The following is a 27,490-nucleotide window of genomic DNA, read 5'->3' on the forward strand; positions in this document are numbered from 1 at the left end:
GGTCTTTCCCGGCTCCAGCCTCCTTCTACAGCCTTCCAGATCCTTCTGTTCAGGTGGGCGGCTCCCACTCCGGCCGCTTGGGGTCAGTCAGCTGCTGGAGGAAGTAGCCAGAGCCATCCTCCCACTCCTCCCAGCTGGGAGGACAGTTGTCTATTTCTACTTGTTCCCCTTCTGGCCCCCAGGAGCCCCTTCCCTACTGAAAACACAGGCCACTGACTATTCAGCACACATTGACCCTACCCCATGCAGTAGTTACATGACCGTGTGGCCTCTGATGTCCCCCAGGCTCAGGACCAGGCTTGACCAGCTGGGTGACCGAGCTGCTCTTTGCTGACCTTCCCATCTGTGAAATGGGATCACAGTACTCACCCCAGTGGGGTTGGAGGTGTCAGTGAAGTAGATGATGCAGGTCAGCTCCCTGGGCGTGGCATGTGCAAGGAACTCAGTACTTGGCGTCTTCGATGATTCTAGTCTCGGTATTACTCAGGGCCTCTGCCAGTCCCGCGGGGTGGGTGCTGACCATCCAGCCGCCTGACTCTTGTCTTTTCTGACTCTGTACCCTCCTGGCTTCTCACATGCGTCTCTGGGATGCATCCTGACCCTCCGAGGGTCCTGCCCCAGGTGACGACTCTTCTCACCTACCAGCTCTCACCTGGGAGCCCCATTCATGCCCAGGGTGTCAGTGACCCTTGGTTTCTGGACTACCCCCAACCCTGATTATAGCTCGCACCCAAGCCCTCCCCCCGAGTGTCAGATGGAGAAGCGGTTCCCCCCAGACTCTCTAAATCATGTCAACATGGAAGTCCTTTTCTTTCCACTGAAACCACTTCCCCCACCTGACCACCCCTCCCCGGTCAACTTCCCCCTTTCAGGGGAAGGCGGCAGTGGCCAGCCTCTGGGCCAGGGAACCCCAGTCTGGTGGTCGCCCTCTTCTCCTTCCTTCCGCCTTCGAGAAGGCCTGGCAGTTCCCCTTTGACACTGCTCTACTCTGTCCCCATCCCACTCTCCACTGTGGCTGCGTCTGTGCCCAGTCACAGCCTCCCCGTCACGGTGCCTATTTCCTGACCCCGCTCCACTCTGCCCCAGGGGAGTGCTGCAAGTTTCGGTCTGATGGGGTCATTCCTCTGCTCGAGGGTCTTGAAGCGTCCCCCATTTTCTCCAGGGTCTGGTCTGGGTGTCTCAGGTTGATTTGCAGTGCCCCTCCACATTCCGGTAGGAGCCTTCTCGCCCACAGCTCCTTTCTCTGCGCCCAGGGCCTCAGCCAGCTGAGTGCTCCACGGCCTCCGGCCTGTGCAGTTGCCGTGACTCTGTCCTCGAGGTTCCCCTGCCTGGAGTACCGTCCCTCAGCCTTGCGCCTGCCAGTCAAGATCCTGCCCTTGTGTGATCAGACTCACAAAGCCAGAGGACATGCCAGTGTCCATGAGTCCAGCCCCTGCCTCCACTCAGAATAGCCCGCCTTCTGCGGAATGTTCCTTCCATAGAATCTACAGCATTTGCAGCTTGCTTGCTGGGGCTCAGCCCAGAAATCTCTGGCGTCTATAGAGGAAGGGTCTGACCTGGTGAGGAGGGCCACCTCCCCAGGGACAGGGTGGGTCTTGATGGGGGGAGGGCAGGATGGAGACCCCCCAGGACCTGGCCCGGAGCTTGCTCTACTCCTTATAGTTCAATACCGAGAAGGCCGTGTGGGTTGTGTCAGATGCAAGGGGTCTAGTGACCGGGAGCCCCCGCTGCCTGTGCGGGGGGCCTCTGTTTCCCCACCTCTCTGTTGGGAAGTAATATTTCCACTTCTCAGGACCAGGGCCGCCAGTGGATTGAGCAATGGTATGGGTGAGAGCAAAACAGAAGTGGGCAAACTAATAATTAACAGATGTCAATTGTTAGTAGCTTAAAAATACCACCAGCACTCCACCCACCATCCCTAGGGAAGCAGAAGCAGCGTAGTCACTGGGCCCCTGAGAAGAGATTGGTTCACAGCCAGCTCGAGACAGGTTTGGCAGAGAGGGTGACAGGTACTGTGGGGTGTGTGGGTAAGGGGTCAGTGCCATTGCCAAGGCCACCAGGCTTTGAATCACTTAGACTCCCTGGGGTTTTCTTGGGGTGAGGACAGTGGCTGCTGAATGAAAGGGGAAAACCAGAAGGGAACTTGGGGTGTGCCATGAATCAGTCCCCGTCCCGGCGCCCTGCCTGCCCAGATCCAGGCCGCCAGCCTCTGTCCTGCGTGACTGTGGGGTGCTTCCCCCTGGACCCCACTCCTGCGTGTGCTCCCCCACAGTCTGTTCCATAGCCAGCTGCCAGTGCGCGGGTGGTTTCTTGCTTTACTGGGGGGTTGGTTAGAACTGCCCCTGGCTCCTTTTGTTCTCAGAGTCACGTGTAGGCCAGGCCTGGGCCCCACAGGCAGGCTGGCTGGGCCTGCCTGGCTCTCGGCTCTCGCCCCTCCTTCAGCTCCTTCCCTCTAGGCAGGATTTGTCCATCTCTGCCCCTGGCCTGGCCGGCTCCTCGGCTGGACCCCTCACCTCCTTGGAACTTAGTGCCTCAGCTCTCCCCTTGAGTGTCTCTTCGCTGGGCCGTGTGTCTGATAGACGGTGAGCCCCACCCCCCTCACCCCCACCCCCACTGATGTCCGTCTGGATACTCTTTTTTTCCTTTACAGCATGAATCATGGTTTTGACCGATGTGTGTACACACACATATGGGTATGTGTTTCTTTATGCTTGCTTTTTTGTGTTTCCACCGGACCGAAGGCTCAGGAGGACAGGCTCCCGGTCTGGCTTTTCCCTATCATCACCTGACATATTTTCTGGTACACTGTAGGTCCCCAGCAAACATTTGTTAGAGAAATGCACGGACGAGTAACTGAAGGCCTCAGGAGAGGCCCGACCCTCAGCCAGGGGGACCTGCCATCTCAGTGTGCCCAGGACTCCCGGGGTGTGGGGCCTTCAGTTTAAAACCAAGACAGCTGCAGGGAAACCGGCCAAGCGTCCATCCCTGGAGGACTAGGCGTTTCAAGGTCCACATGCTATTTAGTATTCACAGCCTTAGGAAGTCCAGCACATGGGTGTCTGGGGCTGTGCCTGCTTGGTGCCTGATTGGTGCCTGCCTGGTGCCTGGATAGGCCTGTGCCATCCCTGGTAAGCCAGTGGCCAGCTCTTCTCACCCCCACATTGCAGACGAGGTTGGCTTGATGCCCCCAAAGTCAGATGCAGCGGGCCCAGCCCGGGTCCTTGCTTTGGCTGAACAGCTGGTCCCCACATGTGTCAGGCTGCTGGCAGCCAGAACAGAACGCCGCTGACGGGAGGGCTTAAAAGGTAGAAACTCACCTTCTCGAAGTTCTGGGGGCTGGAAGTCCAAGATTAAGGTGTTCGCAGGGTTGGTTTCCTCTGAGGCTCGTCTCCTTGGCCTGTGGAAGGCCACCCTCTCCCTTCCTCTTCACATGGTTGTCCTCTGTGCAGGCGACCCCTTGTGTCCTTTGTGGGTCCCATTTCTTCTTCCCATAAGGACACTGGTCAGTTTGGACTAGACCCCACCCTGCTGTCCTCCTTTTAACTTAATCACCTGTTTAAAGACCTTAGTTCCAAATACAGTCTCTTTCTGAGGGACTGGAGATTGGGATTTCACTGTGTGAATTTTAGGGCCACATTTCAGCCCATAATATCATCCTAGGCCTGAGTGACACCCTCACAATTAGACATCTAAGGGGGTGGTACCAGACAGGTGCAGCCTTATCCAGGGCCAGAGGTCTCTACTTCTTGGGGGCCGGGGACCCCAAGGGTAGGTTCTAAACTTAAAAGTGTTAAGTTTTCTGTGTCTCTATAATGTTTGTGTCTTTCCTTTTCTTCTGAATTTGCATATTCTCTCAAGAGAAAAACCATCTGTCTGTTCTCTCACCAAGCCCAGCTGGTTCTGTCTGGATTGCCGTTCCCAGCCCCCAGCCTCAGAGCTTGGGGGTGTCTCAGGCTCCCTCCCGGTGCAACCAGCCCATCGCTCACCTCTGCCTCGTGCCCCTGCTCCTCCTCACCTTGTGGCCCCGGTTCAGGGGTTCCTTCCTTATTGAAGTGGCCCTTCCAGAAAGAGCCCATGGGCCACAGCCAAGCTGCCCTGCACAGGAGCTGGTCTCATTCCTGTGGCCTGAGGATGGGCTGGCGCCTGGCACACTGTCGTAACCATAACATTTTGTGGGAGGTGGAAAGGAAGGTGTCCGCAGAGAGGCTGGGGAGGGTGCTGGAGGAGACTGTGTGTAGCTCAGTCAGGCTGCACCACTTACTGGATGACCTTGGACATGCCAGGTCGCTTCTCGGAGCCTTAGTTTATCCGTCTGTAAAATGGGGCGGTACTAGTAACTACCTTCTGGGATGGTTGAGAATGTGAAGTGACGGGAACTTATGTGAAGCATTCAGCACAATGTCAGGCATGTGTGAAGGGCTACAGAGGGTTAACGTCTGTTGTCTNTCTATAATGTTTGTGTCTTTCCTTTTCTTCTGAATTTGCATATTCTCTCAAGAGAAAAACCATCTGTCTGTTCTCTCACCAAGCCCAGCTGGTTCTGTCTGGATTGCCGTTCCCAGCCCCCAGCCTCAGAGCTTGGGGGTGTCTCAGGCTCCCTCCCGGTGCAACCAGCCCATCGCTCACCTCTGCCTCGTGCCCCTGCTCCTCCTCACCTTGTGGCCCCGGTTCAGGGGTTCCTTCCTTATTGAAGTGGCCCTTCCAGAAAGAGCCCATGGGCCACAGCCAAGCTGCCCTGCACAGGAGCTGGTCTCATTCCTATGGCCTGAGGATGGGCTGGCGCCTGGCACACTGTCGTAACCATAACATTTTGTGGGAGGTGGAAAGGAAGGTGTCCGCAGAGAGGCTGGGGAGGGGGCTGGAGGAGACTGTGTGTAGCTCAGTCAGGCTGCACCACTTACTGGATGACCTTGGACATGCCAGGTCACTTCTCGGAGCCTTAGTTTATCCGTCTGTAAAATGGGGCGGTACTAGTAACTACCTTCTGGGATGGTTGAGAATGTGAAGTGACGGGAACTTATGTGAAGCGTTCAGCACAATGTCAGGCATGTGTGAAGGGCTCCACAGGGTTAACGTCTGTTGTCTGGGGTCTAGTGGGTTAGAGAAGAGTGTGCCCCTGTGACAGACCTTCTGGGCAGCTCCGAGGCTCATCGTTTCCTGCCCTGTCTAAGGCGTGGTTGGGGATGCTGAGAGAGAAGGGGCCCCGGCTTTGCCTCCCAGCTGATCTGTGTTGTGTCTGCATTGCTCACCTCCTCTGGGCTTAGCTGTCCCTGTTTGTCATGACAACAGTGAGTTCTTACAGGCTGCAGCTCTTTCCTGGGTCCCAGGTCCTCTCTCCCCTGACCACCTGGCATCCTCTCAACACTCTGGGGAGGCAGGTCTGGTTAGTATCCTGCCCCCACCACCCCCCATTTTGCAGAAGAGAAAGCAGAGGCTCAGAGAGGTGAAGTCACTTGCCCTGGGTCACACAGCTGGTAGCTGCAGAGCCGCCCGGCTGCCTCCGTATTGGCTGGTCTCTGAGTGCCCTGTGGTGCTAAGGTTTGGGTGTGGGCTCATGGGAGGGCAGGATCAGGATGAGTATTTTGCCTTTTTTTGTTGTTGTTATGGCTGCTCTGAATTCTGAGACCACCAGAGGCGGGGGGGTCTAGGCCAAATCCGACCTGCAGCCCTATGTGACAAGACCTGTATGGTGTTTGTCTGTTGTAAAATGTGAATTAGTTACCTACATTTAGTAGTCAGGAGGTTTTCACATTAAAATCTGGCAGCTGCTCTGGCCCTGGCTGGTGTAGCCCTGTTGGTTGGCATATCGACACGTCCATGGGAAGGTTTCTGGTTCAGTTTCCGGTCAGGGCACGTGCCTGGGCTGCAGGTTTAATCCCCAGTCAGGGAGCCTACACGAGGCAACCAGTCAACGCTGCTCTGTTACATCGATGTTCCCCGCCCCCCACCTCTTCCTCTCTCTCTAAAAGCAATAAAAAATGTCCTCGTGTGAGGATAAAAAAAAAATCTAGTAGCTGTTCTGGAAATCACATCATCCAGCCACCCTGGGCCTGCTTTGCTGGAACCCCGCAGCGGGCTGCGGCATGCCTGCTCCGTCCAGCTCAGCCAGCTCGCTCTGCTCCTTCTCTTCCCTTCCTGGCTCACGCTGGCATTTGTGTGCTTGATTCCTGGGCTGGGTGAACCACAGGGCCCGGACTCACATTGGGGCGGGGGGCCCAGGTGTACCTCAGAGGAGCTCACTGCTGCTGAGGGCAGGCAGAACCCTAATTCAAGGCCAAGTGAATGGCCCCAGAGGTACTCAGACAGTGCTTGGGCCTTCAGTAATAGTGATGTGTTCAGCAGGGCATCTGTGGACTAGGCACACGGTGCATGAGCTCTTGCCGTGTGCCAGCCACTGGCCAACCCTTGGGGCTGCAAAGAGATATTTGGGACACAGGCTGTCCTCAGAGAGCCTGCATTTTAGGGATTGAGGGTACCTGGCATGGGCTTTCAGGAAGAACAGTACTTGAACAGTTACAGGGAAGTGCAGAGGTGTTCTAGACGGAGGAAATAGTGTGAGCAGAGGTTCCAAGCTGAGACCTTGATGGGGTTCCCAGTTTGAGCTTTTGTTGGGTGGCCCCACCTTTCTGCCCCTCCTCACGGGGAGCCAGGCTGGGACACAGGACTTGCCTGAGAATGAGGAAGACACACGGAGGATCAGCCTAGAGCAGCGCTGACTTTGGAGGGCACAGTTCTGTGTGTTTTTAATTCCTAAAGGTTTTTAATCCATTCTTTAAAAAAAAAAGACTATTTTTTTAGAGCAGTTTTAGGTTCATAGTGAAATTGAGCAAGGAGTACAGAGAGTTCCCATATATTTCCTGCTCCCCTCCTCCGCGCAGCCTCCACTGCTGCCATCCTGCGCTGCGATGTTTCCTAATATGCAAAACAGCGTATTCCATGATTTAAAGTGAAATCAGACATTACCAAAGGGTATAAAGTGAAAACGAAACCTCTGCCCTTTCTTGCCCCTACTTAGCACATACAAATACACACAGACATGCAACACATACAAGCACATGCAAATACCCACACCCACATAAATATACACACAAATGTACACACAGCATGCACAAATACATACTCAAGCACACCCCCACGTGTGCACAAATATACACACAAATGCACACATACAGCACACACAAGCACACACAAATGCCCCCACACCCACACACAAATGTACACATAGCACACAGACACAAATACCCACACATGCACAGATATACACACAACTGTACACATAACACACAAAAGCACACACAAATACCCCCACCCCCCCACAAACACACACAACTGTGCACACAGCACACACACAAATATACTCACAAAATGTACATGCAGCACACACATACACAAGCACACATATACACAAACATACACTCACACACACTCGCACATGCTCCCCAGAGTCACCACCGTTTATTGTTTAGAAGACTAAGCGAGAACCTGTTTCCATGCTCCCAGGGACCTTCTGATCCAGGGGCTGTCTCCATCCCCTGCAGTGCCCCCTGGCAGAGCACCATGCTGCAGCACGGCCACCAGCACCCCATTTACAGAGGGGACCGTCCTTCATCCCGCCAGTGACAGACATGAGTGTTGTTCACAGTATTTTTCCTGCTGCGAACAAGGGTGCGGAACTGCCCTCGTACGCTGTTCCTGTGAGAGTTCATCTGAAGCACGGGGTGTTGAAGGAGGATATGTGAATTTGAAGTGGGCATTTTATGCATTTTAATTTTCGATCACATGGCTGAGTTGACCTCTATGAAAGCTGTGGCAGTTTCCACTTCTGTCTATGGTGGGTGAGAGTTGATGTGGTCATGAACTTGTCCAGCATCAGGAGCTGGGCTGGGCCAGGGCTGAGGGAGGGTTCGGGGGGCTCTAAGGGGCAGGACTCAGCTGGGGCAGGGGATTTGGGAGGCATTTGGAGTGTTTTTCTCAGTGCTCTTTTGTGCTTTCATGTATCTATGAATCCTTAGAAAATCTGTGAATCTGTTTAACAATTTAAAAAAATCATTTATTCTGCAACTTGTCTTTTTTTGTTCAATAAGATATTTTAGGCCCCAGACAGGTGGCTGGGTTGGTTGGAGTGTTGTCCCTTATACCAAAAGGTTGCGGGTTCGACCCCCACTCAGGGCACATACCTAGGTTGTGGGTTTGATCCTCAGTCGAGGTGTGTACGATGGGCAACCCATCAATGTTTCTCTCTCACTGAGATGTTTCTGTCTCTCCCTCTCCCTGCCTCTCTCTCTAAAATCAGTATCCTTGAGTGAGAATTAAAAACAATAGATATTTTGGAAAGGCTTCCCTAGCCTCACATGGACCCCTACCTTGCTGTTTCTGTCTGATGCACAGAGCTTTCTGTAGCCAAGGGTGCAGTGCTTGGTTTAACTGCCCCTATTGGCGTCCCAGGCCCGTGCGGCGTTTCAGGGAGCACCCCTGTGGGCCTCACCAGGCTCAGGTGCCAGCCATCCCTGTGTCTGGAGGAAGCACATTTATTAGGAGAGTGGCTATTATTGCTGTGAGCTCAGACCTCAGAGTCATGGTTTTGCTTTGGCTTTGAACTCAGGTTTAGTGCTTCTCTGGGGTCTTCTCGAGTAACAAGGGGGCCAGTGCTGGCTTTGTTCCTCGTGCCCATGCAAGGCCAGTTCCTAGACCCTCTGAGCTGTCCTGGTGGACTGGCCGGGGGGTCCCCATCCTCTGACCCTGGGGCAGCTGTCCCCTGCCTGTGTGTGAGGGGACCTGCCTCTGGTGGAAGGTTGGCCTCAAATCACAGGTTCACTCATTCATTGGCCAGCATGATTTTCCTTGTTTTTCCTCATGGAAGAGCCCCTGTGGGGTCTCTGGGTCTTGCTGGGGGGTTGGTAGTGGGGCGGATGAGGAAAAGACTCATTCAACCCCTAGCCACAGGCAGCGCTAGTCGCCATTCCTGGTGCTAAGAGCTATGAGGCATTGGGAGGCTTCTGACTCTTCAGACCATGGGCAGTCAGGAAAGGCTTCCTGGAGGAGGTGGTACTAGAGACAGTGGGGTTTGGCGATGAGTCTCTGGACTCTGAGGGAGCCCCTGGGCAGAAGCAGCGTAGGGACGGAGAGGTATGTGGAGAAGCCTGGCCCAACTTCCTTTAGATAGACCCTCGGACCACTTGTGGTTGCATGGGGGACCGCCTGGGGGTTGAAAAAGTGCTAACTGGGTGATCTGGAGCCAGATAAACAGGGTTCAAACCCTGGTGCTGTCAGCTTCCAGTTGTGCCTCCTTAGACCTATCACTTAACCTCCCTGAGCCTCAGTTACCTTGTCTGTAAAATGGGATCATAACAGTGCCTCACTAACAGGGATGGCAGGACTGTGGCCTGAGCTCTTGCCCGGACCCTGGTCAGCGCAGACCTGCACAAGGTAACTGGCATGCGGTACCACACAGGTGACTCCATCATCTGGGCATAGGATGATGGCGAGAGTTGGCAGGGGGAGCCAGGTAGGGCCAGAGACACTTGCGGTGTGGAGGTCATAGCTGGTGGACTCACACTTGTGGAGGTGACAAAGGTGACAGTGTTGACTCCCTTGCCCTCTCAGATCTCTCCCACCCCCATGTGGGGAGCACTCTTTGGGGGGTCCCGTCTATAAAAAGCAACCCCTTCAGGGACAGTGGACAGGTTATGAGTCCATGGGGGCTGAACCCAGGCTGAAAGGTGGCCCTGGGGGACCTGAGAGGGGAGAGCCCAGACTGCAGGTGGCAGAGGGAGGCGAGGACTGACAGCCGGCCGCCGGGCTGGAGCTACACTCAGAAAATGCGGCCAGAGATGATCTCGGAGCAACCTTTGGGCACGTCTTCCCGGCGCCCTTTCTTTCTAGGTAATTAATGGTGTTTCCTTGTCCCTCCTGAGAGGGCCGTGGTGGGTATAGCGGGATGGCTGGGCGGGCGCCGGGCAGACAGTCTGAGCCCACTCCAGCCTTCTTTGGCAATTTGTCACCTGTCAGCCCTGCTCTTTCGGGACATAAAACAAGTTCCCTGGGAGGCTGCCAGGGGCCCTGAGGCGCTGAGCTGGGCTGTCTGGGGCACAGTATCTCCGATGGGTTGTTCTCCAGGGAAACTCTGCCAGGCCTACCCTACTGAGGGGCTTGTGGGTAAGCCTGTGGGCCTGGGCTTTGGTTGCTGTGTGATCTGACGGAGGCGGGTGGGTGGAGACGGAGGCTCCCAGAAAGTTAGCGACACTCCAGGCAGCACACACACAGCCAGAATCTGGGCTCCAGGACAAACCCTGCTCTTTGCCCTTAAGCCCCTGCCTCTAAGCCCGGGGTTCTCAGCCAGGGACCCCAGGAGTCTCTGGGTGGAATCCAGAGTGTCCAAGAACTTGGACAGGAAAAAAAAATCCCACCTTCATTTTCACAAACCACTAATTACAATGACATTGAATTCTTTCAGTTACAAATGTAGGTGACAGACCATAGTGGCATTAGCTGTTCTGTGATTTCTACAAAATCACAGAAATGATCACATCATAGTATAGTTTTGCGGGCATCTTGAAATAATGCTTTTGTTCATCATACTTCAAAATTACGGTCATTATTGAAACTAGATGTTGTTATTTAAGGCATTAATAAAAAAGCCCACATGGGCACACGAGGCAGTGTGCAGCTGATGTTTTATTGAATTGTACACTTGAAACCTGTGTGGTTTTGCAAACCAATGTTGCCCCAATAAATTCAATTTAAAAAAGAGAAGCATATATATTGCTATAAATTTTTTCAAGTATTTTGACAACCATATTTCAATGTAATTGGTTTCCTTGGTATTTTCTTTAATGCATTTAAAAACATTTTTTCTGGGGGGAGGTATTATTAGGCCTTACTAGAGGCCATCAGGTCCTTGGTACCAGCTGACTGGCTGGACATGCGGGCATTCCAGTTGTTCTTGCCTTCCCTCACCCACAGGGTCAAGGAGTCCTGCTGTCAGTGACCAGCGTCTGCCCGGAATCAGCCTGTTCCCTGTGTCCGGCTGTGTGCTGGGCCTAGGGGAAGGCATGGCTGCCCTGCTGGGGCTCCTGGGCTGGCTGGGGAGGTATGGGGGTGGGGAGTGGGTGCCAGTGAGCCCTGTGCCTTTGGGATTCTGAGGAGGGAGAAGTCACTTCCATTGCAGGAATCTGATCCTTGGGACCGCTTGGTGGATGAAGTAACATTGGACTCGGGACGTGAGAGCTCTGAAGTAGGAAACAAGGGGAAAAGCTCCCCAAGTGCAGACACCAGCATGAGCAAAAGCAGAGACCAGAAGGCTGGGGCACATGGAGGAAGTGATGGTGGAGAAAGCACAGGGGATGATGGGGTGGGAGTGAGGGAGGTGGGGGTGGGTGGGGAGCCTGAACATGACAAAGAAGTTCACAACTTCTGCTGTCATCAGCTCAGGGAGCCATGGCCATGCTCTCAGCAGTGGGGCCGGGACAGTACCTCCGGCTGCTGCCTGGAGGGATGTCTGGAGGGGACTGGACTGGAGGTTGGCTGGCCCGTGAGGAAACTGTGCAGTTATCCAAGGAGAGACATGGAGACCTGAACGGAGTCCAAACTGGGGGTCCTGATGGGAGCAGAAAGGGGGCTTATCCCAGCCGTAGAATCATGGTGGTGAAGGTCCATGAGACCTCAGGTGCTGGAGTCTGAGCATCAGGGTTTGAATCCCAGCTCTGAGGGTTTTTAGCTGTGTGACCTTGGGCATGTCGATTATACTCTGCAAGGTTTATTTGCTCATCCGAAACACTCGGTGGTAACAGCGCCTGCCTGGCAGGGTATTGTGAGCCAGAAGTGAGACGCTGCATTTAAAGCTCAGCACAGGGTCTGGCACAGAGGAAGTGGCAGACACCTTGGCGCTGTGACTGTTTTTATCACCAGGACTAGAGAGGGTCCTGGGGATGCATTGGATGGGTGGGGTCACATCTCAGGTTTTGGGTCTGACAGGGGTACTCAGAGGGAGCCACTCAGGAGTTCCACTTGGTTTCCAAGTCCCAGAGCAGGAAGGGTCCAGACCAGCATCCTGCTGTGTGCACCTGGAGCCCTCGCTGAGCAGGGATGCTTTGGGCAGGGGGTGGGGTGAGGGAGGAAGGCAGTCTTCACACACGGGCCCTGCTCACACTGGAATTGCACCTGGGGCTCCTGGAATTCCAAATGCACCTTCCCACACCCACCCCGGTCCCTGACTGGGGCTCCCACGTGCCACGTGGCTTCCCTTCCTCCGGGGTCGAGGGGTTCCAGCTTCAACTCTGCTGAGTGATTGCACTGCTCCTGGGCAGTGCGAGCCCACCGATGCCGGAGAATAAATTTGCCGTGTTTTGTAGAGCATGTGGAAGCATATTTGGGGGGTTTAATCTTCTTAATAAATCGTTCTCAGATTGCACACTATTAAACCCCAGAAAATTCATGAGCACGCTGGGAACAGAGACCTCATCGGGAAGGTTTGAATTCAACAACACAATAAACGCAGCTTCTAAATTGGGTCAGGGAAGCCTCGGAGGCCCAGAGAGAGGACATCCCGCTCGCTCGCTCGGCCCTCCCCAGGTCTGTAAATTAATCATGCCTACAAAGGGGCCTTGTCCTCTCTTGTCAGAGCTGGGGGTGGTGTCTCTGCTCATTGACCCACCCCAACTCCTACCTCCCTGCAAACAGAGCGCGCCTGGTGAGGCATTTCAGCTTCTGTGCTTTGTGATTCCTGGGTCTCCAAAGCAAGGCGGGTGTATATTTCAGCAGGAGAGATGTAGGTTAGATAGGGGGAAGAACTTCCCGACAGACTGTGGGCGGTGTGAAATCCCGGAATGAGCTGCTCAGGGAACCCGAGGAGACTCTTTTCTTCAGGGCTTTTAAGACCTGGCAGGCTCTCTCCGTCTTTGGCACTATCAGGCCACTGCCCCGTGACAGCAGTGACCAGAACAGACATTGCCCCAGGGTCTGGTCACAGGAACCAGCTCGGAAAGTGCTCCTTTCTGGACCATTTTGGGAAATTTATTACGTGCCTGGCTTAGGCTAATTGGCCCCTGGGGCCAGCATCCCCCAAGCCCAAGCCCTCACCATGGTTGAACCATGTGGCATTTGGAAGAGGGAAGTTAAGTCTCTCTGGGGTCCCCAGGCTGCTGCAGGTCCTCAGTGGGTTCCCTCCCTTCACTGATGCTCTCGGCCTGTTGGAATCCTACTCGAAGGCCTGGCCTACATGCCTCATGGGGAGCCTGCCTGCGTGTTGCCTTGCCCTGTCAGTCAGAATCAGTTACCCCCTTCCTTCTGCTTCCTCTCTGCCTTGGGCTTTGTGGGCCCGAGGGTCCCTGTGGGAGTTCATGTGTCCCGTCAGACTGTTTGCTCCCTGAAGACAGAGACTGTCGGGGTCCCACACAGTGTCCCTCCTAGGACCATGCCAGTATTTGCACAGGTTTTCCAATGCCAGCACCTGGGAAGTATTCCCCACGCACCCCAGTGTGAGAACTGAATGGCCTGGCTTCCCATTGCCAGCTTTGGAAGCCCTGTGCTCCCAAGCAGGCCCAGGAGGTGGGCCTAGGGGGGAGGCACAGGGGATGAACCCTGGCTGGCCAAGCCAGCCCCGTCTTCACTCACTCAGTTCTGACACTTCACAAGTCTTTCTGCTCTGTTCACCCTTTGGGCCTGCTTAAAGCCCTCTGATTCTGCAGGAGTCCCCTAGTGCATGGAAACCAGCCCCATCCTAGCACAAGCCTGGGCAAGTGCAGCTTCTGAGCAGCCTGGAAGGGGTGACGTGTTGGTCTGAGACCTGGCGGACAGTGGGGGTGAAGTTCATGGTGAGGGAAGGAAATGAGTCCTGGTGGTCCGGCCTCAGGGACCAGCATGGAAAGGAGCAGGTGGTGGAATAGGAGGAGGCAGTGGACAGCCTGGTCTGTCAGCTGGGGAGTCCTCTCTGGGGCTACCTCCAGCCCCAGACCAGCTAGGCTGGGAAGAAGCTCTTCCTTGCCCCCCAGCCCACTCCCATCTTGTGGGCTTCGCTGCTCCCTGCTCAATTAAGCCTCAGAGGCACCTGTAGGTCCCTGGCCAGCCCATGAGGCCCCAGGTATGTTAGTTGCTGTGTGTGTGTGTGCGCGCGCCTCAGGGAGGCTGGTGGCAGGTGACTGCCGTGTGACACTCTCTCTAGAGAGGCAAGGCCACCATGTGGAGCTGGCTGGACACAGGCAGTAAATGCCACCAGAGGTCAGCAGGTGGAGAAAGAGAGCCGTAAGACCTGTGGGGTCAAGGAGCCCTTGGGGCTACTCATTGGATGGCACTGACCCAGTGCCTAAAAATAATCCCGGATTGGGCCCAGCACTTCAGAATTTTCCAAGCCCTTTCAGACCCACAAACTCACTGCAGTCTGGATGGCCCTGGAGGAAGCAAGTTCCATCCCTGTGTGACCCAGGGGGACACTGAGGTCTAGAGTAGACGTGACGGGCCTGCGGCTAACTGCTGGTGGAGCCGCCTGGAGCACTGCTCTCGCTGTCTGTAGCTTCAGCACGGCCTGCCGCGGACCTGCCTGGACGTGGCGTGAGGGAGGACTGGCTTTGCTGTCCAGACGCCCTGCCCGCAGGGAAGGCTGCCTGGGAGAAAGGTTAGCTGTGGGGGAACAGACACAGTGGAGGAGAGAGGAACTCTGACGGCGGGTGGGGGTGGGGAGCATCAGCAGGGACTTCCTGTGGCGTACTGGGGAGCAAAGCAGAGAGAGCGGGGCATGGGGTGGAGGCCATCCGGACACAGGGCACTTGTGACTGAAGACAAGACAGTAGGAAGCGGACTTAGGCCCAGCTGGCTGAAAAGCCCTGACTGCCCAGCCTGCGTATCCCTGCAGGGCTGGGCTGGCCCTCTGGGCAGGTGAATCACGTTGAGAAGCCCGCCCCGGAGGACCGGAGGACCGTGTGGGCAGTCTCGGGCCCAGAGGTCATTTGGGGGCAAACCGGGGCTACACCAGCCCTATGGCTGTATTGCTGTACCCCAGAGGTCACCTCTCCTCTCCTAGTCCTGGCCTGCTCTGTCCCCTTTCTCCTGGCCAGACCTTCTCCAACCCACTGTTATTCTCCCTTTAGCATCAAGAAGAGAGAAACTTGCTTCTTAAGATGGTAAAGTGACTCAGGAGAGGAAAACAGTCAAAGGAAGAGAGGTGGTTGCCACGGCAACCAGAAAGTAGCAGCAGAAACTTTCAGGGGCTGGAGGGGAAGGAAAGCAGACCTGGTGGCTGAGGGTGGAGGGGACGGGGGTGGCATGGCTCCCGCTGGCCTGAGGTGCCCCTCCACCCACACCCCCTGCCAGCAGGAGCCGAGGTTGGGGGTGCCTGATACCTGAGGAAGGTGGGCGGCTTGTGGTCTGAGGAGGACCTGGCGGCTTCTGCCCAGATGGCTGTGCGTCTGGAACCGCTGGTCACACTCTGCCAGGAGCAGCTCAGGGGGGTGTTCCCTGCAGGTCTTTGCATGATGTCTCACCCACTGTCCTAACACGCCACGATGACGGGGCCCAGGGCTGGACGGTTTACAAGGCAGCTTCCCACGAGCTGCCTCATGCACGTCCCATGATCGTCCTGGGAGGACAGAGTGGGGAGGTCAGGCCCAGAGAGGTTAAGGGACTTGCCCCAGGTCACACAGCTGAGGACTACCACGGGTGGGACTGCAGCCCCTGGGCTCTCAGACCCTAAAGCCCCGTGCGCCCTCTGGTTCCCTGCCACTTTCTAGTTTTGAGTGGGTAGCATTGCCTGGAGTGGTGTCCTCCCTGTCACCTCTGGAGCCTTCTCATCCCTCGGTCCAGCAGGACTTCCTTCGGGTAGCTGCTATTGCTTTCTACACAATCTTAGGGAAGTGGCCTCTCCCTGGGGTTCGATTTCCCTGTCTGTAAAATGGGCAGAACAGTGCCGTCTGCCTGAAAAGGTGGCTGTGTGGATGCAGTGAGATGATTCAAGTCAAGTACTGGGCACAGAGCCTGGCCCAGAGGACAGCCTCTGAACTCTCCTTCACCGTGTCTGAACCTCACAGGCCTTACCCCAGTGGGGTAAGCAGGGCTGGGATTCAACCTCCCCATAGTGTGGAAAAGCTTCCTCATCTATGAGACAAATCTGATGATGTGCATTCAGGTCATGGCTGAGGAGGCTCTGGGAAGCATAGAGGCCACAGGGGGAAGCACCAGAGCCTCCAGCCCTAAAACTGACCACCAGGGCCCCAGTGGGCACCAGGCATCCCAGCTGACATTCTTTTTGCCAGGCTTGCCTGCCAGAGGAGCTGGGGAGGGGAGTTGGGCACCTGCCCAGGCAGCCCTGAGTGTGAGGCTCGGACCTGCTCAAGCTTTGGGTCTGAGACGGGCCCTCAGAATCCCACGCGGCCTCATGGGCCTGCTCCTGAATTGGAGCCAAGCCGTAGAGTTCTCCCAGGGAGCCAAATGTATTATTAAATGGCAGAAAGGCAGCACACTGCATGTGAAAGATAATGGGGGAAATTTATTGGATGGACTATAAATCATAGAATGAAAAGTGCTGAAACCTGCGGGGAGGAAAATTAATAAGTCCTGAGCTGTGGCTTGTTTGGGGTGGGGGTAGAGGGCATTTGGCCCCGTTCTGGTGTGAGCCCAGGAGCTTCGAGACACAGGGGGGCAGGGCAGAAGTCTGGGGGCTCCAATGCACATGCATGTGGGCTCTGCCCTCCTGCAAGCACCACGGTGATGTCCCCACCCCCCTCCTGATTGGCAGCAGCCGGGTGGCAGCCCTGGGCTGGGCACTGGGGTGGTGATGGTGAGCCAGGCCGGCGGGATCCGACCCTCGGGGGAGCGGTGTGTCAGGAGAGACAAATGTGAGATGAATCATCAAGAAATAGGTATCCCTGCACAATGTGGTGGGCACCCTGGAGGGAAGGGGCAGGGAGCCTGGAAAAAAATGACGTGGGAAGGGTTGGGTTGGGGAAATCCAGTGGGTGTTGGGAGGGAAGGGGTGGTTTCTCTGGGAAGGAAGAGTGAGTGGGAGTCGGCCAGGTGGCTCAGCAGAGCTGGGGGCAGCGATGAGCCAGAAAGAGGTCCAAAGGCCAGCGAGGCCAGGGTGGCTGGAACAGAGGGCCTTTTATGAAATGCTCACTCCGGCTGCTTTGTGCAAAATAGACTCAGGGGACCAGAGAGGATTTGGGCGGAGGAGCTAGGGGCTCTGGGAGTCCTCAAAGCTTTAGATGGAGGTGACCCGCATCCTGGTAACGGCAGTGGAGATACAGAGAGGAGCACAGACAGACTCAGGCTAGAATTAATCTGTTCACACAGGGGACTCAGAGTCTAGGAAGCCGGTCCTGTGTCCTGTGTCCTAGGAGTGGGAACTGTGGGAGCAAAGATATGAGGGAAAGAAGTGGCGGGGGGCTGGGGACCAGTGTGGCTGTGGAAAGGGTAGGGGTAGGGAGTGGTGAGAAGTGAGGTTGGCACATCCACTGACCCCCACCCTGGGCTCGTCTGGATGCCAAGGGTCAGGCCTTGCTGATGTGGGACGCCTCTTTACAAATGGCTCTGTGTCGCTGGCATCAGGAAAAGGGGCTGGAAGGTTAATCACCTGGAGACAGGGGAGGGGAGACATTCGTGGCAGCATGGGGCCACCATGAAGAGCCAGGCTACGTGAGAGCCAGTCCTGTTCCTGCCACAGTCACCTGTCCGTGTCTGTGAAATGGGAGAGTAATAGTGCCCACCTCTTGAGGTTGTCGTAAGGACCCACTGAGTTAATTTTGCCTGGCAAAGAGTAAGCACTGTATTGGGTTAGTAACGATGTCCTGTGTGACCCTGGGCAAGGCTGTCCCCGCTCTGGGCCTTGGTCCCTCCTGGAGGGTCTGTGCAAACACTCTGGGTAAAGATTTCTAGTCTCCCTTGTGCCAGCAGTGTCCAGCTCCAGAGGGTGGCCAGAGTGCATCCCGAAGCTGGCAGTGTCACCTCAGATGGGACTGTGTCCCTTCCAGCCCTGTAAGGAGACACCCGGCCTATCAGAGCTGTAAGGAGATATTTTAATCAGCCCAGGACCTGAGGTCAGGGGGCACGAGGACCAAGACAAAGGGGATCAGTCAGGGCTGCTGCCCGGCCTAAGCTGACCTGCTGGGCCCCAGAATCTAGACCACATGTGGGGAGCCTGGGCGCCGAGTGGGAGCTGGGGCATCATTGTGGAATGGGGCCTGGGCAGACTGGTGGTTCTCCGTCCACTCTGAGCTTAGTTTCCCCTTCTGTTCTGTGAGTTTTGGAATCCCTGCCTTCTGCACTCGGGGTGCTGAGAAAGGGACCGGCTGCAGCTTGTAAAAGGCTTGGAACCCCATCAGAGGCTGGGGTCCCAGAAGTCTTCGTATAGAGCCCAGGGGCCCTGAGAGAGAGCAGCAGGTGGGCCAGTGTGGACACTGTGGGTCCACTCCCTGCTGGTTTAAGTGCAGATTCCTGGGCTCCTCTCCAGGCCGCTGAAACCAGGCTCTCCCCACTGGGCCTGGGCTTCTGCATTTTAACATGCTACCCAGGGGACAGAAATGCTTTAACATCTGAAAACTGGGGCTGGGAACAGGGACCCAGAGTGGGTGTGGAAGGTTTACCACATCACTCAGCAGACTGAGGCCCAGTGCCATGCCGCCCCAGGGTCCCTGCGGGGCAGGAACAGCCCTGGGAGCCCTGGAATCCTGAGCCTCCCCAGCCAGGCTAGTTCTCCCACCGTAACCCCGAGTCCAGGAAAGACTCTGTCCAGGGACCATGGCCCAGTAGGGGGCAGCACCCGCCAGCACCTTCTGAGGGCTCCCGGCTGCTCTGTGGGCCTGGGCCTGGGCCTGGGCCTGGGCCTGGCAGAGTGGGAAGGCAGGTCTGTGTGTGCAAGGGGGCCTGTCTGGGTGTGTGTGTGAGAGAGAGGCAGGGCACCAGGGGGACACAAGAAACATGATGTCAGAAAGGTCCAGAAAATTCTAAGCCACCTTGCAGCTTCCTGGGACAGATGCTACAGGGGAAGAGGAGGGGGCTGTGGTGACAAAAGGGTTGTCCTCAGCACTCGGATCGACTCAGGGCCCACCCATGTCCCCTGGGCTTTTAATAAAGTGCCAAGAGGGGTGAAGGGGTAGGGCTAAAGCCCAAACTCCAGCCCCAGTTGTCCTACTTACTGGCTTCTCCTTATTGTGCCTGAACCAGCTTCATCTGCTGCCGGGACCTGAGGGGGGGCCTGAGTTGTGTCTCACAGACCTCGGGCAAGTCCCAAGCCCTCTGAGCCCTGGGTCAAGGGTAGAATGCTCACCAGTTCTCCAAAGTCCTCTGCAATTCCTAGTTGTGGGAAAGCAGTTTTACTTTCAGACTTTCTGAGGACAGGGACCAGTTTGGTAGTGAGCTCCCTGTTATCAAAGAAATGCAAGACAAGGCTGATTGAATTTTGCTTCCGCTTAGGCCTTGGCCTGTGGTCCTGGACCATCATTCCTTTTCCCACACGCTGCCTGTCTGTCTCTCTATGTTAATTATTGATGACCAGAAGAGGCATACCTGGGGACAGAGGCCAGTCCCCAACTAGGGGAGGAGCCAGGCTGCTGATTTCCAGGATGATCTTGAACTTGTTTTCCTTGGCCCTAAACTTTCAGCTACTTCCTGTACGAGCAGACGCAGAAATTCTAGGGCCCCAGCCCTTCCTCCTTCCCCTGGTAGAATTTCCAGACAAAGCGCTGTTTCCAGGGTGGGGGCAGGGCCGGCCAGCATTGTTCGGGCTCACAAAAGGAGCTGAGGGGTGACAAGTTGCAGAAGCTACATTTCATCCTCACCTACACAGTGTAGAATGCCAGCTCTGGGCTAGGTGGGACCTTCAGGAAAGGTCAGAACTTCGAGAATCCTGGCTGTGGCACAGGCTGCCCCTCCTCCAACACCTGATGTGGCTCCCGTTTATGTCCAGACTGGGCTCAGAGGCTCTGAGTGTCAGCACCCAAGGTTCCTGAAAAACCACCCAGGCCACCCCCATTGTACAGGGGGAGCTGGAGCTATGTCTGGAGGGCACTTGTTCAAAGGCACACAGCAGAACGAAGGCATTTATTCATCCATTCATTAATTCTGTGCCAGTGCCTGCATGGAGTCGGGGCTGACGGCCTGGCTGCCCGACCAGCCCCAGGCTGCCGCTCGAAGGTCGGTTCTGCAGCCTGCTACCCACATGTCTCATGGAGGGGAAAGCCCAGGCCCGGAGAGGCGAAGTCACTTGCCACTGGCCCCACAGCTACCCTTGTTGCAAAAAGAATGGGGCCTTTGAGCCCAGCTTCCCTCATTCACCTAATTCGTCACGTGTTTATTGAGTACTGTTCTGCGCACTGGGGCTACCGCTACAGCAGGCCTAATGAGGCCCCTGCCCTCATTAAAGTTTGGGGGAAGACAATTAGTGAGCAAATGAATACGCAGATAAGATAGTTTCAGGAAGTGATAAATTGAAGAAAATAAAACAGGGCAATGGGATAGGGGGTGGGGATGGGGGCAGGGACACTTGAGATAAGTTGGCTGGGAAGGCCTCTGAGGCTGTGATACTGGAGCTGAGGCCTGAGTGACAGGGAGGTGCTGACCCCCTCAAGACCTGGCATTAGTGTATGAGGCAGAAGGAGCAGCAAATGCACAGGCCCTGCAGTGAGACTGCATTAGGCAAGTTGAAGGGCTGGCAGGATATCCAGCCGAGTCTAGAACCATCTTAGCCAATGGCTCCCTAGAAAGCTCTTTTAAGAATTTGGATTCTGCCCTGGATAGTGTGGCTCAGTGGTTTGGGCATTGTTCTGTAAACTGAAAGGTTGTGGGTTCGATTCCCATAGAGGCACATGCCAGGTTGTGGGTTGGGTCGCTGATCGGGGCTGGCTGTGTGCAGGAGGCAATTGACCAGTGTTTCTCTGTCACACCAGTGCTTCTGTCCTGTTCTTTCTCCCTCCTTTCCCCTCTCGCTAAAATCAACAAGTATGGCCTCTGGTGAGGATTAAAAAACAAAAAGAATTTGGATTCCTTGGCCCTACCCACCAAGGTTTAGATTCAGTGGTGCTGGGGAATGTGTTTCTCAGTGCCTCCACTGTAGTTCACGGGCATCGAGCCTTGCTCCACTCCTGCAGGCCTGCTCACAGAGCCAGCCGCTCCTTTCATAGTTGCAGACTGAGGACCAGAGAGGGTTGTGACTTGGTCAGAGTCATGCAGCCAGGCAGCAGGAGTGTTCCTCCTGGAGCCCAGATCCTCAGCCTCCTTGGCCAGGGGTCCTTCCTTACCACTTTACTTCTCCCCTTCTAAGGGGCTGCCTTGGCCTCACCCCACTTGGATCTATCTCCCCATCTCTCTTCCCCAATCTCACCCCTCACACACCCTGCACAGCCTGCTCTCCAGGGACCACTCCATCCTCTCCTCCAGGCACAGAATTCTATATGCTGCCCTCAGCTGGTTTCTGCCCCAGGCCTTTGTTGTGCTGTCTCCCCCTCCAAGAATATACTTCTCTGCTGTCTACCCAGGTAACTCCTACTCAACCTTCTAGCGCAATGCCAGTGTCTCTTCCTCCAGGAAGCCTTCCAGGACTTCTCCCTCCTCCGAATTTTCTCAGATCAGATGGGCTCAGCTACACTTCCCAAACGCTGCCACCATCTCTCTCAGCCAGTCTTACTGAGAGCCTGCTCGGGGCTGGTGACTGCTGATTGCTGACCAGCTCTAGCTGGCCTGCTCTCAGGGATACTTATACAAAATGTACAAAAAATACTTATACAAAATATAAGTATTAGCATGCCTATTGTATAGTTGAGGAAACAGGCACAGAGAGGTAAAAGCACTAGTCTGGGGTCACATAGCCAAGGTGCTGGTTCCTGACTGCCAGTCCCACACTCTGTCAGCTCTCTTCCTGGGAGCTGGCTGCTGGGCCTGTTCGTCTGTCCTCCTCAGTGGGATCTGCTGGGACTGAGTAAGTAAGGTCTGTGCCCCTGCAACCCAGGCCAGTGCCAGTCACGAAATGGTTCACAGATGACCAGGCAGGCCTGCCTGGGAAGGGAAGGGGCTCTCTGACCTCACACTGGGACCATATGTTTCCCCCTCTGGTAGCCTAGTGGGCATGGAGCTGTCTGGGCCCCTCAACTGGAAGGGGAAGAAGAATCCTGGAGACTTGGAGGCATCGCCCCAGGCCTGGGTGGGAGAAGGAGGGCTGGGGGCCCACCTGGAGCTTGGCGGCGTTTCTGGGTCAGGGCAGGGAGAGGAAGAACAGGAAGAGAGTGGCTCCAGGCCTGGCCATCTGGGCCGAAATGCTGGCTGCTAGCGTGGGGGTGTGGAAGGCAGGGCCAGGCTGGGGCCCGGAGACTGGATCGCAGCCTCCCCTAGCCACAGGACTGGAGCCTTGGACTTTTCGGGCAGCCATTCTAGAAGCCCAGGGTACCTGTGGGCAGGATGTATCAGGTGTTCTGAGAGGGGTGGTCCAGGTAATTAGGGGGAAGGTGGGTCTTGGCAATTCTGTTTGGGACTAACCCCCAGCTCCCAGGTGTGACCTTGGGCAAGTCACCCCCTCTCCTGGCCTCACCTCCCACCTGCACAGGGTGCTGGATGGGAGAGGCAATCCGACCCTCCAGGACTGGAGAATTGATGCCAGCTCCCCAGCTTGCCGTGCATTCGCCAGGGTCCTCCAGGCGAGCAGCGGTCCTGTAGGGCCTTAGCTTCTCCAGTCTGTCACCTACTCTGACCAGTCCTTCTAGCCCTGACAGCCCAGGATTTCATGACTGGCTGTTGACACGTATGAGGGAGATGTAGCCCTCCTTTCTGGACAGAGGGAGATGCCTAGATCCTGATGAAATCCATGGAGGTGGGCTGGGCAGAGACATCATGTCTCCGAGGCCCAGAGATGTTGAGGAGCTTTCTCTGAGTTGCACAGTGTCCGAGGAAACACAGCGACTCTGTCCAGTGTCCTTCTGCCTCCGTGGGGGCTCTGACCTCTCCCGAGGCCTCACCCTCAGCCCCACCCTCAGCCCAGGTTTGGGTGACTTGATTTAAAAACACTCCCACTCCCCGAGGCTCTGTCTGTGTATGTTGCAATGTCCACGCTTGACTGATGCTCCAGTTCCGCCTCCGTTGAGCTGGGCAGAGCCATCCAAGCCCCGGGTCATCCTGGCCTTGACTGGGTCATTTTCTTCGAAGGATGTCATTAAATCATTAAATTCATTGGTGGCTTTACAGAAGAAGTCCCCAGGGGGTGGGAGTGGGGCAGTGGAAGCAGTGGATGGCCGGCTGGGCCTTGGGTGTGACCTCCCAGGGCTCCTCTGCATCTTCCGCTCTGTGGAGTGAGCCCCGGCTCCAGCCTCCCCCATCTCCTGAATGAAGGTCCTACACCTGGTCCAGCCTCCTTCCCGGATTGTGTGGTCGACTCAGGAAGCTGTCACTGCCTGCCAGACGGGCCACCTCCCTGGGCAGAGGTCCATAGTCTTAAGCATGAATGATCCCACAGCGTCCCCTGCCCAGGGCTCCGCTGACTCCAAGGTTGAGCTCTGCCTTGGAGGCGGATGTGTGCAGGGCTGGCCGGCCGGCCAGGGACTTCCCCTGGACACTACTGCCCACCTCGTCCTGACAGGAAGCCTGACGGGTCTCAGTCCTCCAGACACCCATTGTGTGGGGCCTGGTGTGGGCTCCAGTGTTTCCCCTGCTAGGATGCCGGTCCCTCTTCACCTCCTCCTGTTCTTTGTCCAGCTGCTTTTTAAGGAAAGTACCAGGCTGTTGCCCCTCCCCCATCTCTGCATTAAGACTTAAGACTTGCTCTTTCCAGCCTGCTTGACTTCTAGTGCAAGCTGCATGACCTTGGGGAACTTACTTACCCTCTCTGTGCCTCCATTATTTTCTGTAACATGAACATGGTAACCATCTGCCTCAGGATTGTTGTGAAATTAAATGAGAGAACATTCATAAAATGCTACGGGCAGGGTCTGGCACGTAGTGAAGGCTGAATAAGGTGTATTAGCATTAAATTCAAACTCCAGCCTCAGAGAGACCTTCCCAGGCCACGCTCGCTCATCGCCTTCCTATCTTAACAGGCTTGGCCTTCTGTGGCCCCTGCAGGCGTGAGTATCTCTCCTCCCGGAACAGCGTGTGGGGTGGGGGTGACGGTGAGTGGGGGAGGGAGTCTGGTGTTAAGTAATTGGTGCTTGTTGCTCCCATTTCCCCTGCGAAGAAGGGACCCCCAGGAGAGGCCAGGCCCTTTCTGCTTTGCACTCAGTTGACGAAATGGATGATCTGCCCTAACACTGGAGGAAGACCTACCCTTTATGGGTGATTGAAGTCTTTCCAAAGGTAATTCTGACAGTAGGCTTGTTGCTCCTTCCTCACTGCCTGTCACCCTAACGCCCCCAGCAAGATGTGAGACTGCACTGGGCTGGCTGCCCCCCCTGCGCGGAGTGCCCCTCCTGAGCCAGCCCTGGCCTGGCCTCTGGCTTACCTGGACTCCTCCCTGGCTCTCGGGCCACCTGCCGCCTCCTTCCCAGCAGGGTGCAGTTCTCCAGATGCCCAGGTGCTGATGGCTGTAGAGAGAAGTTCTGCAGGTCTGTCCCTGCCTGATCTTCTGTGTCCTCATCCTTCAAATGACCCGTGGAGTGTGGTGGGGTTGGGAGTGTCTCTTGTTGGGGCCCAGACTTCTTTAATAAGGGGATTTTTGAGCTGCATCCTGAGGGGTACAGAGGCTTTCACCAGGTGGGTGCAGAGGGGAGAGTTTCACGGCAGGCATGGGACCAACAGAGCAAAGGCCAGTAGTGGAAATGAGTGTGCAGTGTTTGGAGGCTGGGAGCAGACAACAGATGGGTGGGTGTGGGTCCAGGGAGAGGTGGGCACTCTGTGACAGAGCTGGGCCCCTTTGGGTTCTGCGGAAGTTCTTTGGAGACTTTGGAGGGTCGGTGAAGGTGGTGGTGGTTGGGGTCAGGCCAGATTGGATTTATCCTGCAGAATTCCAGGCCCCACCCAGCCCCTCGGAATCAAGAGTCTTGGAGGAACCCCAGAAATATGCACTTGTAATGAGCGGGGGTGATTTGGAGTCTCGGGCATGGAGGCTAAGCCTTGATCCACCCCCCTCCCCCCCTACACACAAAGCGGCATGGGGGGGGGAGACGGGTGGGAGCTGGGCCTGGTCCAGAAGCCCCCCGGAGGCCAGACCACGAACAGGCTATGTCAGTCCTGGGGGCCTAGCAGGACCTGGGGGGGTGGTCTGCAGCAGCAGTGGGAGTGGTAGGGCATTCTCAGGTGCCCCTCCTCTAGTCCAGGCGTTCTCCGGATGGTGGCCTGCTTCTGTTTAAAGGAGGGGAGAGGCCACAGGGGCAGCGGGAGGGGGTGGGTGGCTTGTTCCACAGCAGGATTGATTCCAGATGCTCTGTTGGGCTTGCAGGGAGCAGCCTTTGTCTGCCTGCCCACCCCGGGGGTTCCTGAGCCAGGAGAAGGGGCAGGACCCCAGGCCCCTCTCTCCTAGCTCCTGCTCTGCCCCTTTCTGCTCAGACGCCAGCTGGTACTTACTTGGTACTCACCGTGTGGAGACTTCGGTGCTTGGCAATCCTAAAGCCTGGGATGCAGAAGCTTCTTCCTCCTCATTAGCTGACCCTCTTCCCTCCACAAGGCAGATAGGTTGGGGGCCCATAGCTTCTCCTAGTAGGCAGGGAAACTAAGGCACAGACAAGGACTTGAGCAACCCAAGTGTAAGCAGAGACCATACCAGACTTTTTAGCCTAACTGTGTTTACAGATGAGATCCGGAGTTCCTGATGAAGTCTCCCTCTCCCCTTCATACCCACACACCTAAATCTGCTTGTTGGGGGCCCTACGCCAGGAACACTGGTCCCAACCACTGTTCATTCAGTTGGCAGGAAGGCTAGAACCTGGCAGATGGGAAAATTCCTGTTTTGGGAAGGAAACTGGTCCAGCTGAACGCCAGGCCCTAGGAAGAGAGGACCGTTGTCCCCACCCTGATCCAGACTTCCTGGGAACCCTCCACCCACTCAGCACTGGTGCAGATTGTAGTGGGGGTTATTTATTCCTGAAGATGTCGAGAGTGGGCAGGTGGCCGTGGGAGCCTCACCCGGGTGCCCTAAAGACTCACTGCTTGCCTCTGGACGGAGGGCCCTCCGCACCTGTAAAAGATGCTTCTGGCAACATCTACTGTAGAGAATAAGCCAGAGCAATGCTTAACCCAGTGATTTTCAACCCTTTTCATCTCATGGCACATATAAACTAATTACTAAAATTCTGCAGCGCACCAAAAGATATATATTTTTTCGATCTGACAAAAATAATAGGCATACTTTTCATTTATTCACACCGGATGACTACTGTTGTGTTGGCTGCTGTCATTTTTTAAAACTTGACAATCTCAGGGAAAGTGGCCAGTGCCCCTGACTAAATAGTCAGGTATTGCAGCACACTGGTTGTAAACCCTTGGCTCAGCCCAAAGGGGGCTAATAGGATGCCAGCCCTGTGGTTTTCCATCTTCCTGAGGGATTGACCTGGGCTCTGGGGAGAGGAGCCAGGGGAGAAGGAAGCTTTGGGTAACCCAGCCTGAGTTTGGAGGAGCAATACCCCTCTGCCCCTCCCCCCTGGTCCTGGGAAGGCGCCTGGCTTCCAGCTGTGATCCAGGCTTCTCCGGACAGGGGGGCCCTCCCCCTGGCTGAGCGAGAACTGGAGGGGGCTACCCTTGTGAGGTGCAAAACCCGGCCTGGATTCCTGCCCAGACTGCCCCGCCCCCTCCAGTGCCCCACCTTTTCCGCTGTTCTGGACGACAGCGAACAGACTGTCTCCAGCGCCCAAGTGTGACTCTCCCACAAACACACCCCTGAAACTGTGTGTTGGGATCCCAGGCTCAGGCCACTTGCTTTTGCTCACTTTCCTGGTAACTGAGGCACATGAAACTTTTCTGTCAGGGCCTCAGTTTCCCTTTCTGTCCTTGAGAGGATGGAGCTCAGGCAGGTGGTTGTCAGAAAAATTTAAAAGATAAAATGATGCTATGTGGACCAGGGAGAGCTGTAGAGAGAGAAAGAGACCACCAAGGGCCAGGATAGTAAGGGAGGGTGAGAGGAGGTGGGCCCTAGAAGCGTGGACTTTGGCCAAAGTAGGTGGGAGGGCGGTCCATTCTGGGAGTAAGGCAGGGAAGAGTGAGAAGTAAGGGGATAGCAGCAAGGGCTGAAGGGTGGTTTGGTTGGGGCCGGAGAGTTGGAGCCTCAAATACCAAGAAAGGTTGTTTGGACTTGTTGTTTTGGGGCACTGGGGAGCCATGGAATGTTCTTGAGCTGGGGGAGGGAGTGACCTGGAGAAGGCTTTTTAGTAGAGTACAGTAGAGCTAGCTGGCACCCTCCCTTCTCTCAGCCTCAGTTTTTCACCCCGTAGTAGGGCGGGGGTTTCTGCCACGCCCACAGCCCTGGCAGACCTGCTGTGAATGCCATCGGGAGTGGGCTTCACAGCGTCTGCGGGGTTTTGTTTGGGGTGGGTCTAAATCAAAGAGGGCAAAGTGTTCAGATTTGGCCAAACTCTGCTCCATACACAGCTGTGCATTATGT

At 55.8% G+C, this 27,490-nt stretch overlaps 1 protein-coding gene across 2 annotated transcripts in view; it reads left to right on the forward strand.

The window, feature by feature from the left end:
- The window catches only part of DAB2IP (DAB2 interacting protein), a 181,836-nt gene that overhangs the window by 36,008 nt on the left and 118,338 nt on the right, over positions 1 to 27,490 (forward strand). The gene's annotated exons all lie outside the window — the stretch shown is intronic.

Source organism: Sturnira hondurensis, unplaced genomic scaffold (genome assembly GCF_014824575.4).
Source record: "Sturnira hondurensis isolate 20B ecotype Veracruz unplaced genomic scaffold, ASM1482457v3 Scaffold0010448, whole genome shotgun sequence".
NCBI classification, from domain to species: domain Eukaryota; kingdom Metazoa; phylum Chordata; class Mammalia; order Chiroptera; family Phyllostomidae; genus Sturnira; species Sturnira hondurensis.